Source organism: Papio anubis, chromosome 9, assembly GCF_008728515.1.
Source record: "Papio anubis isolate 15944 chromosome 9, Panubis1.0, whole genome shotgun sequence".
Taxonomy (NCBI): Eukaryota; Metazoa; Chordata; class Mammalia; order Primates; family Cercopithecidae; genus Papio; species Papio anubis.
In genome coordinates, this window is record NC_044984.1 from 53,096,696 (window position 1) to 53,110,626 (window position 13,931).

Consider the following 13,931-nt stretch of genomic DNA (forward strand, 5'->3'; position numbering starts at 1 on the left):
TATAAGACTTGCTTAATTTAGCTACCTTCCATTAAGATTATTCCATACATACTGACATGATACTAAGGCCAAGGAATTATTTTAGTTACTTTCACAATATGCTAATTAATCATTTTGCCTAGGAAAAGCTCCCTAATCTAAAGCATAATCATACAATAGCTTTTTAAGCAAAATGTAATGAAAGCTTATGTGTAGAGGCTTTGCTACCCATGGGTACCCATATCTATTAAGGATCAGTTTATTCATGAATATAATAATGAATGAATATTAAAATTAATTTCTCCATGATGTGACATATTTTACATCTGCAGATAGACCATAGAGTAAATTTTGCTGTGTACCTCCAATCATTTGCTCATTTATTAAAGATTTATCATGCACTTGTTAGGTACAGGGTTTTAGGCTATGTCCTGGAGATATGAAGATGAACCAAACCATCTCTTCCTTCTAGGAATTCATAGTCTAATTGGGATGAGGCGGATTATCAGGGAATAAGCACAGATGTGCTGTCACTCACTAGTATGTGACCTGGACGGCCTTTGATGGGATGCTTTCTAGTAACCTTCATGTTGGAGGACAATTCTCCATGGATCTTTCTGCATGTCTTGTTAGCAGAAGCAATGACAACCTTTTGCTCTGAATTATCTTTTCAAGGATGTTTTATGGAGAACAGCCTTGGAAGATAGGGATAGTGTTTTTCTATGGAGCAGAGAGCAGATTTGCTTACCTTCCATTATAATAATGTGTCCTTCTGGTACAAAGTTCAGGGTAGGTTTGCTGGCAGTGCATTATAAAATAATTGGATTCCTAAGCCCCGGATTCCTCAGCTGTGTAACACAAACTCACTGCACACTGAACATCTACCTCAACTGCACCACATCAGCTCCATGCAGCTAGAGGGCTGGGATGGAGAGGGTGACTGGCATGAACATGAAGCTCATGATGCTTGCCATGCTATGAGTTATACACTTTGTCACTGACCCAAGAGACTTGGTTTGTCTGCCTGAAGCTGTAGCTGGTTAACTTCTTAACTTATACATAGGGAAAAACCTCAGACCTTTAATAGTTCTTGACATTTCAATCTCTGAATTTGGAATACAGAATTTGGAATTCAAATATCACAATTTTTCTAAGAGAACCTGCTGGAGACCTATATTGTCTAACCTTCCACTTGTGCCTCATTTTTGGTTTTGAGTGACTGTATCTTTATCTTTGCCCATGTGAAATGAAAGTCTGGGCTGCTGAAATTATCTGTATGGACTCTGAGCTCTTTCCTGAAGAGCTGGGCTATAAAACTAACATTTGGAAAGGGAAATTGAATCCCATTGTAGTAAAGTAACTGCCATGTTATCATTAGTTAATGATCAGAGTCATTTGTAATTTAGTCTATAGTATCATAAGAAATATCTGCCTTTATTCTAATCAGAGGTAGAGAATGACAAATTAAATAAATAAAATGTAAGTGTGTTAAAACAAAGGAGTAAAAAATAACAAAACATTGCTTTCACCTTACTGTTAATGCACAACTCAGGAAAATAAAATTGATTTTTAAAAATCAAGTGTAATAGAACAATATCAGATTCTGGAAATCAGTGGTCATTTGCAACTCACCAAGAATATTGGGCTTTATTTGTTTATTCGAGCTAACTCCAGAGTGTGTGTCAAGTTTCAGATATCCTCATGTAGAACATAGGGGAAGGTATGAAAAATCTTGCATTTTCATAAAAATTACAGGCTTTTTAGGTATTTTAGGTAAAAAATGTGGCTCTGACCAGTGCACAGAAAAGATATGCTGGTCAGGATAGGCAGACCAGTCATATCATTTATTTAATTACCAATGAAAGCAACATAATGCATACACTTTAGTAAACTAAATGACTCCAGGAGACCAAGGAGAAGAAATAAGGAAATAGTGGTGAAGCAGAGGGTACCGATATTGGTTGCTATTTGTTGTATGTCCTATGGAGATAAATAGAGATGGCCAGGACCCAATCTCTGCATTTTCAACCAGCACTGCTGATATTGTGGTTTCTTTGAAGAAGCTCTACAATCAGTTTCAGCTGGAGAATTGGCCCCACTATTTCTCTAGTTTCCTGATAGAGATTTTGTTTCCAAACACAGTGACTGGAACTAATGAAAGGGGAGCCTCAGTGACTCCCTTTGTGCATCTAGCCCAAGACCCTTGACCAGGAACAGGCCAAAGGACTCTTTCGGCTTCTTTCCCCAGGGCCAAACCTTCATCTTTGACAGGAGTTTTATTATCTTTTGTGTGGTCCAAAAGATTAATCCAAGGGAAAGAAAGTTCCGCTTGCAGCCTTCAACAAAGTAGACTCCAGTCACCTATTCCAAGCTTCTTTTTCTCTGTTCTCCCTTGAACTCTTGGGACTTGGGGAACAGAAGAAAGAATATTTTTCTTTCTGGAGAATCTGTACAATTGGCTCATATTCCATCTGCTCCAAGGGAAGAGGTAAAAATAGAGAAAAAGCAATAGAAAAAGTAAACCAAAAGGAAGAAGTAAGGATCCAGGAGAGAGAAAAATGAAGCCAGAGAGAGAGACAAAGGCAGGGAGGGAGGATGAGAGAAAGGAGTCAGGGAGAGAGAGAGAGAGACAGACACACATAGAGAGAGAGAGAGAGAGAGACGGACACACACACGTGTGCGTACACACACACACAGAGACAGAGAGAGACAGACACACACACGTGCGTACACACACACACACACACACACACAGAGAGAGAGAGAGAGAGAAACAGAAACTGCTTATTTCACTGAAAACTCCACTTCCTTGTATTATGATCCAATTGGATGTCCTCAATTTGTGCTGACAATCTGCTTTCTGTGTGACATATCTGAATCTTGAGCTCGTCTTGCAGAAAATTACTTAATCCAATGACTTTTCTGAGAGATTGCTGTCCGCCGTAAAGGACAAGGTAATCACAGGGTGAGATGTCTTGTATATGCCTTTGAGAAAGCACTGCTTCATCGTCATCATTGCTTTTGTATATTATCTAGGTTGTGGGCAGTTCATATTTCCAAGTCACTTCATAAATATCTTTTATTTATTTTCTTCAGAAGCCTTCAAAACATAACAGAATATTCTTTTAATTAAACGTAACCCAGGACAAGATACTGCCTTTATCATACAATCAGGCAAACTCCTAGGCTCCTCATATCCCATTATTAAGTTAATCCTTTGTTCTCATGGAGAAATCAACCCATTCTCTTAAAAATGAATCTCTTCTTATTCCCCCAAATAAATTAGTGAACTCAAGGATGTAAGAAAGTAATTCAAAATAATTTTTTTTCAAGTTTCCTTTTTCTTATTTTTCTCAGTATCAGTGAAAGGGGCTTCTCTCAGCAACCTGGTTGGAATCTCATTCTCACCTTTGGCAGTTTCTGCCTGGGGCACCCATGGGTGCATCTGTAGTTCCTTCTGAATCTCTGAAAGTAGATTAATTTTACTCCAACTTTCATATACTCCGCTTTTCCAAAGTTCCACAGGGGTAACAAGATACAGAGGACTGCCTCAATGCAAAGCCCATACCTGCAACATTTGGGAAACTCAAGTACATTTCCTAAAAACACGTGACCACACACTAATTTACAATATATGCCTGAATTCCCATAAATCAAAGTTTTTCCCAGGCAAAGGTAATTTTTCCAGGATCCATTGCATGTTACATTCTAATCTTTGGTCTCGACCCTGGCCATACATTGAAATTACGTGGGGGGTTTCTAAAAAATATTGCCTTCCAGGCCTCACCTCAAACCAGCTAGATATCTGGGAGTGGGACCCAGATGTTGATACGTTTTTTAAAGGCTGGAAAAGTCACTTATGGAAGCACAATCTTAATCTATTTCTGGCTGTAAATTATAACAGATTAAATTATCTAGGAAAAGGGGATAGGCTGAAAAAGGAGAGGGAGAAGTAGGGAACTCATGATTTCAACTCTTCTAGGGTCCCCTAAATCCATGACAGTTACCCAGGATCCACAGCCTGCAAACTTAGAAATTAAAACTTATTTTGGATAAGTTTCCAATGAAGAAGTTTCCTGTGCATTAAGCTTCTTACAGTCCCAAAGGGAAAACAAGCCTTAAAGAGCCCCATGTTGCTAGGGAGTCCAGTGCAGTGAAGGCCAGGTCTGGCTGAGCAGTCAGGTCCCTGGGTTTCTACCTTATTATATTATTTTTCAGAGAAGGAGAAAAGAAAACAAAAAATAAAATTAAGTGTGGTGGGATTTATTAATAAATGAAATGTGTTAATAAAATATATTTGTCAGAGGAAGAAACTAGTAAAATCTTTCCTTCCTTAAAAGTTTGCATTTAAAGTTGAAATGGTTTCCATGCTTAATGAAAACTGTCTTATCTTTCTTAGCTTTTTTTTTTTTTTTTTTTTTTTTTTGAGACAGGGTCTGGCTCTGTCACCCAGGTTAGAGTACAGTGGAATAATCTTTGTTCACTGCAGCCTCCAACTCCTGGGCTTAAGTGATCCTCCAGTCTCAGCCTCCTGAGTAGCTGGGACTACAGGCACATGCCACCATGCTTGGCTTATTTATTTATTTATTTATTTATTTTTGTAGAGACGGGGCCTTGCCATGTTGCTCAGGCTTGTCTTGAACTCTTGGACTCAAGCAATCTGCCCGCCTCAGCCTCCCAAAGTGCTGGGATTGCAGCTGTGAGCCACTGTGCCTGGCCTGTCTTATTATCTTATACATCAAAGCAAATATACATAAACATACAAAAATATTCACCTTTGAATCCCATGCCTTCCCCAAGATGACTGGCAATATTATCCATTCTTTCATGTTGGTTCAGAAACAGGAGTTTGTGCTCTTTTTTACTGACAGAGAGCTACACCAGTGGGGTTCACTTTCCTCATGTGCTGGGAGAAGAAACATAGAAGGCCCTCCTCAAAATGTCTCAGGTCCTCTGTGCGGGGCCATGTTCATCACAAAGTTTACACATGGATTCCAAATGTCTTACTGCGACTGTCAGTAACACCCTTTCATGAGTTGGAAACTTCCTACGATTGTAGAAAAGATAAGGTAAAACAATCATTTCTCACCCCTTCCTTTCAAGAGAAATGGCTCAGCAGTTGCAAAATTCATTCCTGCACGACTATGGGCCTGTAATACCCCTGATTGGTTTGGTAGATTTATCTGCTGACAGACCATAATTGAAGAAAACGTTGAGTAATTGATCTCTGACTGGCTTGTGAGGTGCTATATAGCAATAAGGAATATGTGGTATGTAGATCAGCTTTTAATTATTTTTATTTAGGTTCCTGTCAGATGAAATAAGTGACTAGGCAGTATTATCATTGATCTGTGGCACTGAAAGAAATAGTTCACATTACACACTGAAGATTTAGAAATGGTTTATCCTACAAGTTTAGAATGAATCTTTGCCTTGCAAAGCTTTGACCTATGTAAACTGCAGATGATACTAACAAGTTCAATTTGTGCAAAGCTTTGCAGCTTACAAACCATTTTCTCATGCATCATCCTACTTGACCCTCCTGACAAATCTGAGAGGTTAGGCTGGGCAGGTGTTACTATTCCTCCTTTATGAGCAAAGACAGTAAGGCTAAGAGATTCCCCCCATCCCCACCCCAAGTAATAACACCTTATTTTAATCTGCAGAGTATGGAAAGCAAAGGAAAATTAGAAATTATTTAGCAAATTCTAGCTGGTTAAACATGTGGAAGGCATTAATCACCACCCCAAACAACATCATACTTATCAATATTATTTCTTACCATTAAATGTGCTGAAATAGAAATTGCTATTTTGACAATGTGAAGTATTATTACAAGGATTTGAGTTTGCTAAAAGGCCTTATCTCCTTCAATTTGATTACTCTGTACAGGAAAAGCTCAAGATAATTACCTATTAACCATAGTTATTAAAGGTTTTCCCACTGTATTTACAAAACTCATGAAAAAAAAATCGTTATTGACAGAACCAGCCCAAAATTAGTACGGATCCTTGACACTCAGGGAAACAGAGGTTGAATATAGAATATTAATATTGAACAACATGTGTACTATACAATCAAAGAAGAATTACTGAGCATTTTCATGCCCAGAAGTATGCTGAGTGCTGTGGGAATTTAAAACAACCTTTTCACCTAGAGAGTTTACAATCTAGTTAGGTGTTTGCCAGTGAATAGTCTATGCAGATCCCATTCTTTAATGAGGAGCAAAGAGCCGGAAGCATATGGAACAGTAAATGCTCTGGTAATATTAAAGACGATAACAAGCAGAAGTAAAGACAGTTTTTTTCCTGCCCTGTTTTCCTGGGCTAATTTGTCAGAGCATCGTAGTCTGAACAAAAGCTGTGCCAATAGGAATCCGTACTAAGAAAGCAATATTTTCATCCTTTTTAATGTCAGTCTGCAAGCAAAAGCGACAACTGGTATCATTCAATGAAAGGGCAGGGGGAAAAAAGCATGCAGCTGAATTTGTTTAGGGCTTACCTTATCTTTCTTTGATAAACAAAACAGTTGACCTAAGTCTCATAACCTGAGGCTCTTCACGTCTTACTAAACTGCAGTCATGGAGCTGAAGATGATTATAATGATTATTTTTTCTTCATGCTCTTCTCTCTGAAGCAGTTGCAGAGTTTTCAAAGACAAGCATGATTTCCAAAAGAGGATCAGTTTTCTTTTCATTAGAAAATGCATAGTTTTGCTTTTTTGTAGAAGTTGAAACAGATTAATAATAGGGGTGGTTCAGAAATAAGAATTACCACCTTGAAAGGAAAAAGAGACAAAGGAATCCATGGCAGGGAAGGGAGATTTGACGTGACTGTGATGTCCAAGCTGCCCGGAGAATCAAGGGTAGCTAGAAGGGTAAATACAGTTTTGGTTCCCTTGGCAATAATTAAAGGATTAGTGGTCCCAGGGATGACAAAATAGACAGTGTCAATAGAGTAAAAAACGCTTTCTTCGATACCAACAGACATTGACAAATAGCTCTTGTCTAGAAAGCAAGATTTTGTTCTGAGTCCTAGCATCCCTGGCCCCAGTACCTCCATTCTGCCCACCCATTTGCATCAGATGTGGCTGAGATCCCTGCTCCTCCTTCCTACCCTCCATTGGCTCTTCCACCTTTCTTAAGGATGTTTATGGATACTTACTGGTTTTGCTTCTGTCTCCATTGTACTGAGTAAGTCTTGAGGGAAGCATAATGGTAGACAGAAACTAGATGGCCAGCAAGGAGCGCAACAGTGCCATGGTGTGGTTGAGTGCATTAGGGATAGAGCTGGGGAGACATTGACTTTTTCTAGAGGTAGAGAGGTAATAAAAAGCTTCAGGGACAGCAGAGGATGGTGCCTAGCTCACCCACCTGATAGGAATCACCAGGTATGGCTGATAGGAGCAGTCAGCACAGACCCAAAAGTCAGTGTTGAAAAACAGTGGAAAGACAAGACTCTCAGTCATGGTCAAATAGCTTGTATTAAACTAACCCATTATAGATGATGGAGAGAGACCACAAACTAGTAAGAACTGAAGGGGATTTAACCCCTGCAAGAAGAAAACCACACTGGGTGAAATACACATACATAAGGCTCTTTCTCTGAAGGTGCTTCTTCCTCTGCTCAGGAAGCTTTTGAGAAAGTCATAGTCCTGTTGATCTGAAAAAACAGAGGACAAAGCTTAGAATTGTGGGGTGACTGGAAATTGAGGCAAAATATCTCTGAAAGAAAGGAGCCAAACAATCTGGAAAATGTATCCTATTATCGATTTCAGAACTTTTTATTAAGCTACAACAATTAAGACAGGAGGGTAGTAGCAGCATAAGGACAGAACAAGAAAGAAATGGAGCAGAATAGAGAGGATAGAAATACATCCATATATGCATATACTCAATTGATTTTTTAAACCATGGATCAAAGTAATTTAGTTTAATGGGAAAAAGATACTTATTTAAAAAATATATTGGAACAGCTGAATAAACATATGAAAAAAATGAACCGAGCATCAACCTTCTCACTGAGCACCATCTCCAAGGTGGTGCCTCAGCAGTGCCTCCCCAAGGCCGCTCCATTGCTCTATCAGGCCTGCAGCTGCTGTAAAGTGGGTCCCTTGTTCTGAAGGCATGTCATGCAGTATCCCATGTCAGAGGAACAAACATGTATAAGTCTTCAGGTAGTCTGCGTGGCAAGGTCCCGTGGTTAGAAAACAGAAATCCATACTACAAAACAGGACATCCTGTCTGGGAGCATAGAAGGGAATTTTCCCCACTCAGTGAGGGCAGTGACATTTTGATGGAAGGAAGGTTAATGGGGTGGCAAGCTGAGTCCCAGAAACAGCAATAAGAAGTCTGGAGAAGAAATCCAGGGTAGATGCTGTGGAAGCAGGAGCCACTCAAGGATGGCATCATGTTAGGTCATAAGATGGCAGACAACAAGGCTCCCGCAGCAAGGGAAGATTGGGGGCTCCACAGAGAAGGCATGGTTGGAGTAGGGATTTGAGTTACCCCGCCTGGGAAAGAGAGAAGACCCAGCCATTCCCCTCCAGTTAGAGATGAAGCCTATTTTTGTTAGCATTGTTAGTGACATTAGTCGCATCCCTTGATTGTTTGCCTCTACTTCTTCAGGGCTTCAGAATCACGAGTTACACAAGGTTTATTACTTAAGTACAGTCTTAATGGTGTTGGTGGTGGGGGCAGGGATGAAGAGTCAGATCCTTCGTGTGGCTCTGGGTCTGTGGTGAAGATTCAGAGAAACTTTGCCCATTTTACTTGTACTTCAGTTTCCAGAGTTTGAAAAATCTCAGGGAAATCAATCAGATGTGATTTGGTATGTTGAAAGGTCTGATTCTAACACAAATATTTTCAGAAGGAACATGGGAAATGTCAAAAATTGTCAGCTCAGTGAATATCTTTTGGTGATAATACTTTCCAGCAGTAAATTTCCACTGGTTCTCTCTCTTATTGTCAGTTGAACAAAGCACTTGCATGCTTTGCTGGTTTCTAACTAATGAGTTAGCTTTGCTCTTTTAAAACAGTAATATATAATAGAGAGTATCCACTGAGTCAATAAACCTTTAATCGGAAGTGTCTTAATGACAAACAGCAGAGAATCACATGAAATAAGGTTAAAGCCTCTTAAATTGAATCGTATTTCTGGTGTAGAACATTTCCACAGGCATACAAAAATAATAAAAGGGATCGTGTCATATTTGTTGTGCCTAAGGAAGTACAAAGATATTTGTTCCATACTTCCTCCTCTTTAGAATTTTAAAGACAAATGACTTAAAAATCCTTTTTTAATAAAGGCATTTAATTATACAGTTTTTAATACTGGAAATAGTGGGGTTGAAATGCATTTTTTTAAAAAAGGCTCTAATCACTAAACTAATTTCTGAGTACCTATATGGTTTTTTTGACCGTTATTTTAATATTTTTATAACAAGCACACTGGTATCTTGCCTAAGATAGAGTTTTATTTAGAAAATACACTTAAACATTTTTTTCTCAAATATTTGATAATCTGAAAGCAAAATAGCCTGTCCTTTTCAGCCCGTCTTCATTCTATGGGTACATGTAGGCTTTAAAAAACCTGTTGGATCTAATGGTATTCTACCATTGCGAGTCACCTAGAGATTTTATACCTTGCATGTTAATTAGTTCAAGCATCAATATCAAAACTCTGTGTTGTCATTTCTCCCCTATTGGCACTCTGGTTAGTCTCTTTCAGACAGACATTTTTCTGATAGTCTGTACCTGTCTAAACTGCTCAATGACACATTTCCTTGAAATGTGGGAAAGTTGGCCAAGTCACAGTAACCTATTAGTTAAGACAAATATAGGATTTTATGACTGCTTCCTCCTCTCTAATACTCCCCTAGTTCAAAGACTTTCTTTTAATCTCAAAACCACCTACTGACCAGTCTCCTTGCTAATCTCTCTTATTCTTTATTCTCTGTACTCCCTAACATAAGAACTAGCTTTCCGAAGCACAAGTCTAAACCAAAATCTCTAAAGCCTCTGAGAAAAGTATTTTGATATTGCTTATTTTCAAATGCATTTTGATATTGTTTGCATGATACTTTCCTGGGAAAAGGCTAATTAGAACACCAGAAATGAGCAGAAGATGCTGCCTGAGCATTTTATAGCTCAGCATGTTCTAGTTCTTTCTGTTCTCTTACTAAGGTAAAATCCCAGAAATTCAGGGCATGTTCAATTCTTCACAAGCTTTCAAAAGAGAATTTATGCCATTTTTTCATCTGTGAGTTAGAGAAGATCTGCAGTAGGAGGCCCCATAGGAAACTGGATCTAAGTGCTGTCCTAGATCATCTGAAAAGCTGAACTTCTTTTGAAAGATGGGCCTAAGGTCAGGGAAGTTTATCTCTAGCTCCTAAACCATTTCTTCATCTCTAGTAGGGATGAAAGAGAAATCTGTAAGGTTAGTGTCAGGTAGGTTGATGGTAAACAGCCTGCCTGTCCTTGAAGATTGAATGAAAGTGTCTCACCCAAGTGGTTAAGGGCAAGAGGACTGAGTGGGCCAGTGTCATTGAACAGCTGAAGCATAACTTCATATTGAGTCTTAGGGTAAAACCTGAGGGAGCTGAGGCAATTCCTGTCAGATACTGAGGTCTCCAGAAATATGACCATATTTGGAAATAGGGTTTTTGCAGATATAATTAATTAAGAGGGGGTCATACTAGAGTAGGGTGGGCCCTAAATCCAGTGACTGGTGTATTTATAGAAGGCCACATGAACATACAGAGACAGAGACCCACAAGAAAGGAGACCATGTGACAACAGAGCGGGAGATTGGAGTGATGGATCTACAAACCAAGTGACTGCCAGCACCAGAAGCTCAGAAGAGACAGGGAAGGACACTTCCCTTGAGCCTTCAGAGAGTGGATGATCCTGACGACATTTTGATTCGGGCCTTCTGGTCTCTCAAACTGTGAAAGAATCAATTTCCGCCATTTCTTTATTTTTTTTTTAAGAAATCATGGTACAAAACACTTAACATTACATTTATCTTCTTAATACATTTTTAGGCGTATGGTTCAGTATTATTCACTATAAGCACAATGTTGTTCAGCAGACTTCTAGAATTTTTTCATCTTGCGTGATTGCATCACTATACCCATTGAACAGCAATTCAAATTTTCCCCTCTGCCTCAGTCCCTGGCAACTACCATTGCCAGGTAATGGTAGAACTAACATTCTACCACCATTTTAAAGTAAAACTTCCATGAGTTTTACTACTTTAGATTACCTCATATAAGTGGAATCATGCAGTATTTGTTTTTCTGTGATTGGCTTATTTCACTCAGCATACTGTCCTCTAGCTTTATTCATGTTGTAGCATGTGGCAGTATTTCCTTTTAAAAGGTTGAATAATACACCATTGTAAGTATACCATATTTTCTTTACTCGTTCATTCACTGATGGACATTTAGGTTGTTTCTCCCTGTTAGCTATTGTGAATAATGCTGCAAGGAACATGGGAGTGTAAATATCTCTTCAAGATCCTGATTTCAATTCTTTTGGATAGATACCCAGAATGAGGTTTCTGGATAAGATAGTGGTTCTGCTTTTAATTTTTTGAAGAGCCTCTATAGTGTTTTCTAAAGCGGCTATACTGTTTTACGTCTTCACAAGGATTCCAATTTTTTTTCACATCCTCACCAACTTTTGTTATTCTCTGTTTTTTGATAATGACATTCTAACAGGGGTGAGGTGATACTTCACTGTGGTTTTGAGTTTCATTTTCCTGATGATTAGTGATGTTGAATGTCTTTTTATTGATTACTCAGAAATATGTATTGAAGTCCTTTGCCCATTTTTAACTGGGTTATTTATTTGTTTTTCACTATTGAGTTGTAGGAGTTCCTTATGTATTTTAGGTATTAACCCCTTATCAGATATATATGGTTTGTAAATGTTTTCTCATGTTCCATGGGTTGCCCGTCTCTGTTGTTTTAAGCCCTCCAGTTTGTGGTAATTTAAACTATGGAACATAATCCCAATTATGCTTAAGGCTATCTCTATGTTCTATAGAAAAGATATATGCAGAAATGGATCAAAATGTTAATAATACTTATCCCTGGGTATGGGAATAAAGGTGATTTTTGTTTTTTCCTTTATAATCTTTCATATCTTTCAAGTCATCTCAAATGAAAATTCATTCTTTTAAAAAATAAATAAAATTAAAGGTAAAACTTGAGCAACAACATTAAAAGAAAACCTGAAAGTCTGTAATTAAGTGAGTACTATGTTCTTGGTACTGTTTTTTTTTTTTGTTTTTGTTTTTTTTTGTTTTTTTTTGGTACTGTTTTAAGTGCTGTTAATATGAAAGAGTTCTTACCTTTCAGTTGTTTACTGTTATGTCTGAGAAAATAGACAATATGCAAATAAATAAATAAATAAATAAATAAACTTCCTAGACATGTGAGAGCTAAGTGAACAGAAGATAAAATGAGACAATGTAATAGAGAGCACCTGGGGTGGTCAAGGAGGCCCTCTGTGAGACAGTAATGATTTTATTGAGCCCTCAGTGGTGAGAGGGAGGCAGCAATGACAAGTTTTGGAGAAACTTTGAAGCTAAAGGAACAGCAAGCACAAAGGCCCTGGGGTGAGAAGGATCCTGGTATGTGGCTGGAATGCAGTGATGGGCAGGGCAGATCACGTGGGGACACAGGCCGCACAGAGGTCCCTGTGATGAACAAGACCAGGACCCACAGTCCTGGAGAGGAGTGTGAGCTGTAGTGTGGTCGCAGGAGGAAGTCCATTGGAGGTTTTGAATAAGGAAGTGACGTGTATTGATGTTTGTATTAGAAATCTCACTCTGGCTATTGTGTGGTGGATGCACCTTGTGTGTTTCTCTGTGTGACAGTGTTCAAAGAATAAAGGTCAGTCGAGGCAGTTTAAACAGAAAAGGAATGTAGTAAGGAACCTTAGGACACTTAAAGAAATTTTGAGAGTGAAATGGGAAAAGTTCCCTTATCCCGCTCGCAGAGCGTGCGGCAGGGCTGGCTTCTTCAATGTCCTTCTGCGCAAACCCCTAGGGGACATGCAGATGGGTAGGTTGTGGGGAGCTTTATGGGCTCCGGCCCCACAGCAGCATTTAGGGGTGATTGTTTGCAGCTCCCGAAGCCCCAGTGGCCATGTGTTACAGTGTGCTCTTTCAGTTTTTCCATCTGCAGGCAGCTTGTGTTCATCAGCTCAGTTAAACCCTCTGCCTTATCACAAGGACAGAAGGCTTTCTGTATCCCGGGTTCTTCCCTAGTGGACCGGAAAAAATGAATCACATGCAGGCTTGGAGGATGGGTGCAGGGTTTTTTATTGACTGGTGGTAGCTCTCAGTGAAGTAGATGGAGAGGTCACAAGGGGCATGGATGGGAAGGTGGTCTTCCCTGGAGTTGGGCGGCCCAGCGGCCGGACTGTCCTCTAACTCCCCCTCCCCACGCCGAATGCCACATCGTTCTGCTGTCAATGGCCTGCCGGTGTCTGCTGGTGCCTGTCGGTGTGCCCTTCAGCTCCTTTGCTGCTCTCGATATCCAGTTGCTTGTGTGTGTGCCCGCTAGGGCCTCAGGTTTTTTTTTTTTTTTTTCATAGGCACAGGATGGGGGCACGGGGAGGGCCAGAGTGGTCTCGGAAAATGCAACATTTGGGCGGGAAAACAGGAGTGCCTGTCCTCACTTAGGTGCATGAGCACAGGCCGGAGGGTGGAACCCTCAGCAGGGACCCTGCCCTTGTCTACCTAGTATTTCCCTGCCCTCCTCTCATATCAAGAGGACTAGAGAATTAGACTTGGAGACTGCACAGACAGACCACTGTCCAGTGACATTGCTGGTTACTCCAGGGGGTCCCTACTAGACCTCAGTGAACACCGGCCCCACAGTCTGCACCTGAATGCTGGGCCCAGAACTTAGGAAGATATATGTAACTCTGCACTTTGCAA

The 13,931-nt window shown here is 39.7% G+C and overlaps 1 long non-coding RNA gene across 1 annotated transcript; it reads right to left on the reverse strand.

Moving 5' to 3' along the window:
- Positions 1 to 2,718: 2,718 nt before the first annotated feature.
- Positions 2,719 to 7,627, reverse strand: LOC103875799. The gene is made up of 3 exons (XR_634764.3): positions 7,569 to 7,627; positions 4,755 to 5,026; positions 2,719 to 3,079 (listed from the first exon to the last, which is right to left on the reverse strand). It is a non-coding gene; the product is annotated as an uncharacterized LOC103875799 (long non-coding RNA).
- Between the last annotated feature and the right edge of the window lie 6,304 nt (positions 7,628 to 13,931).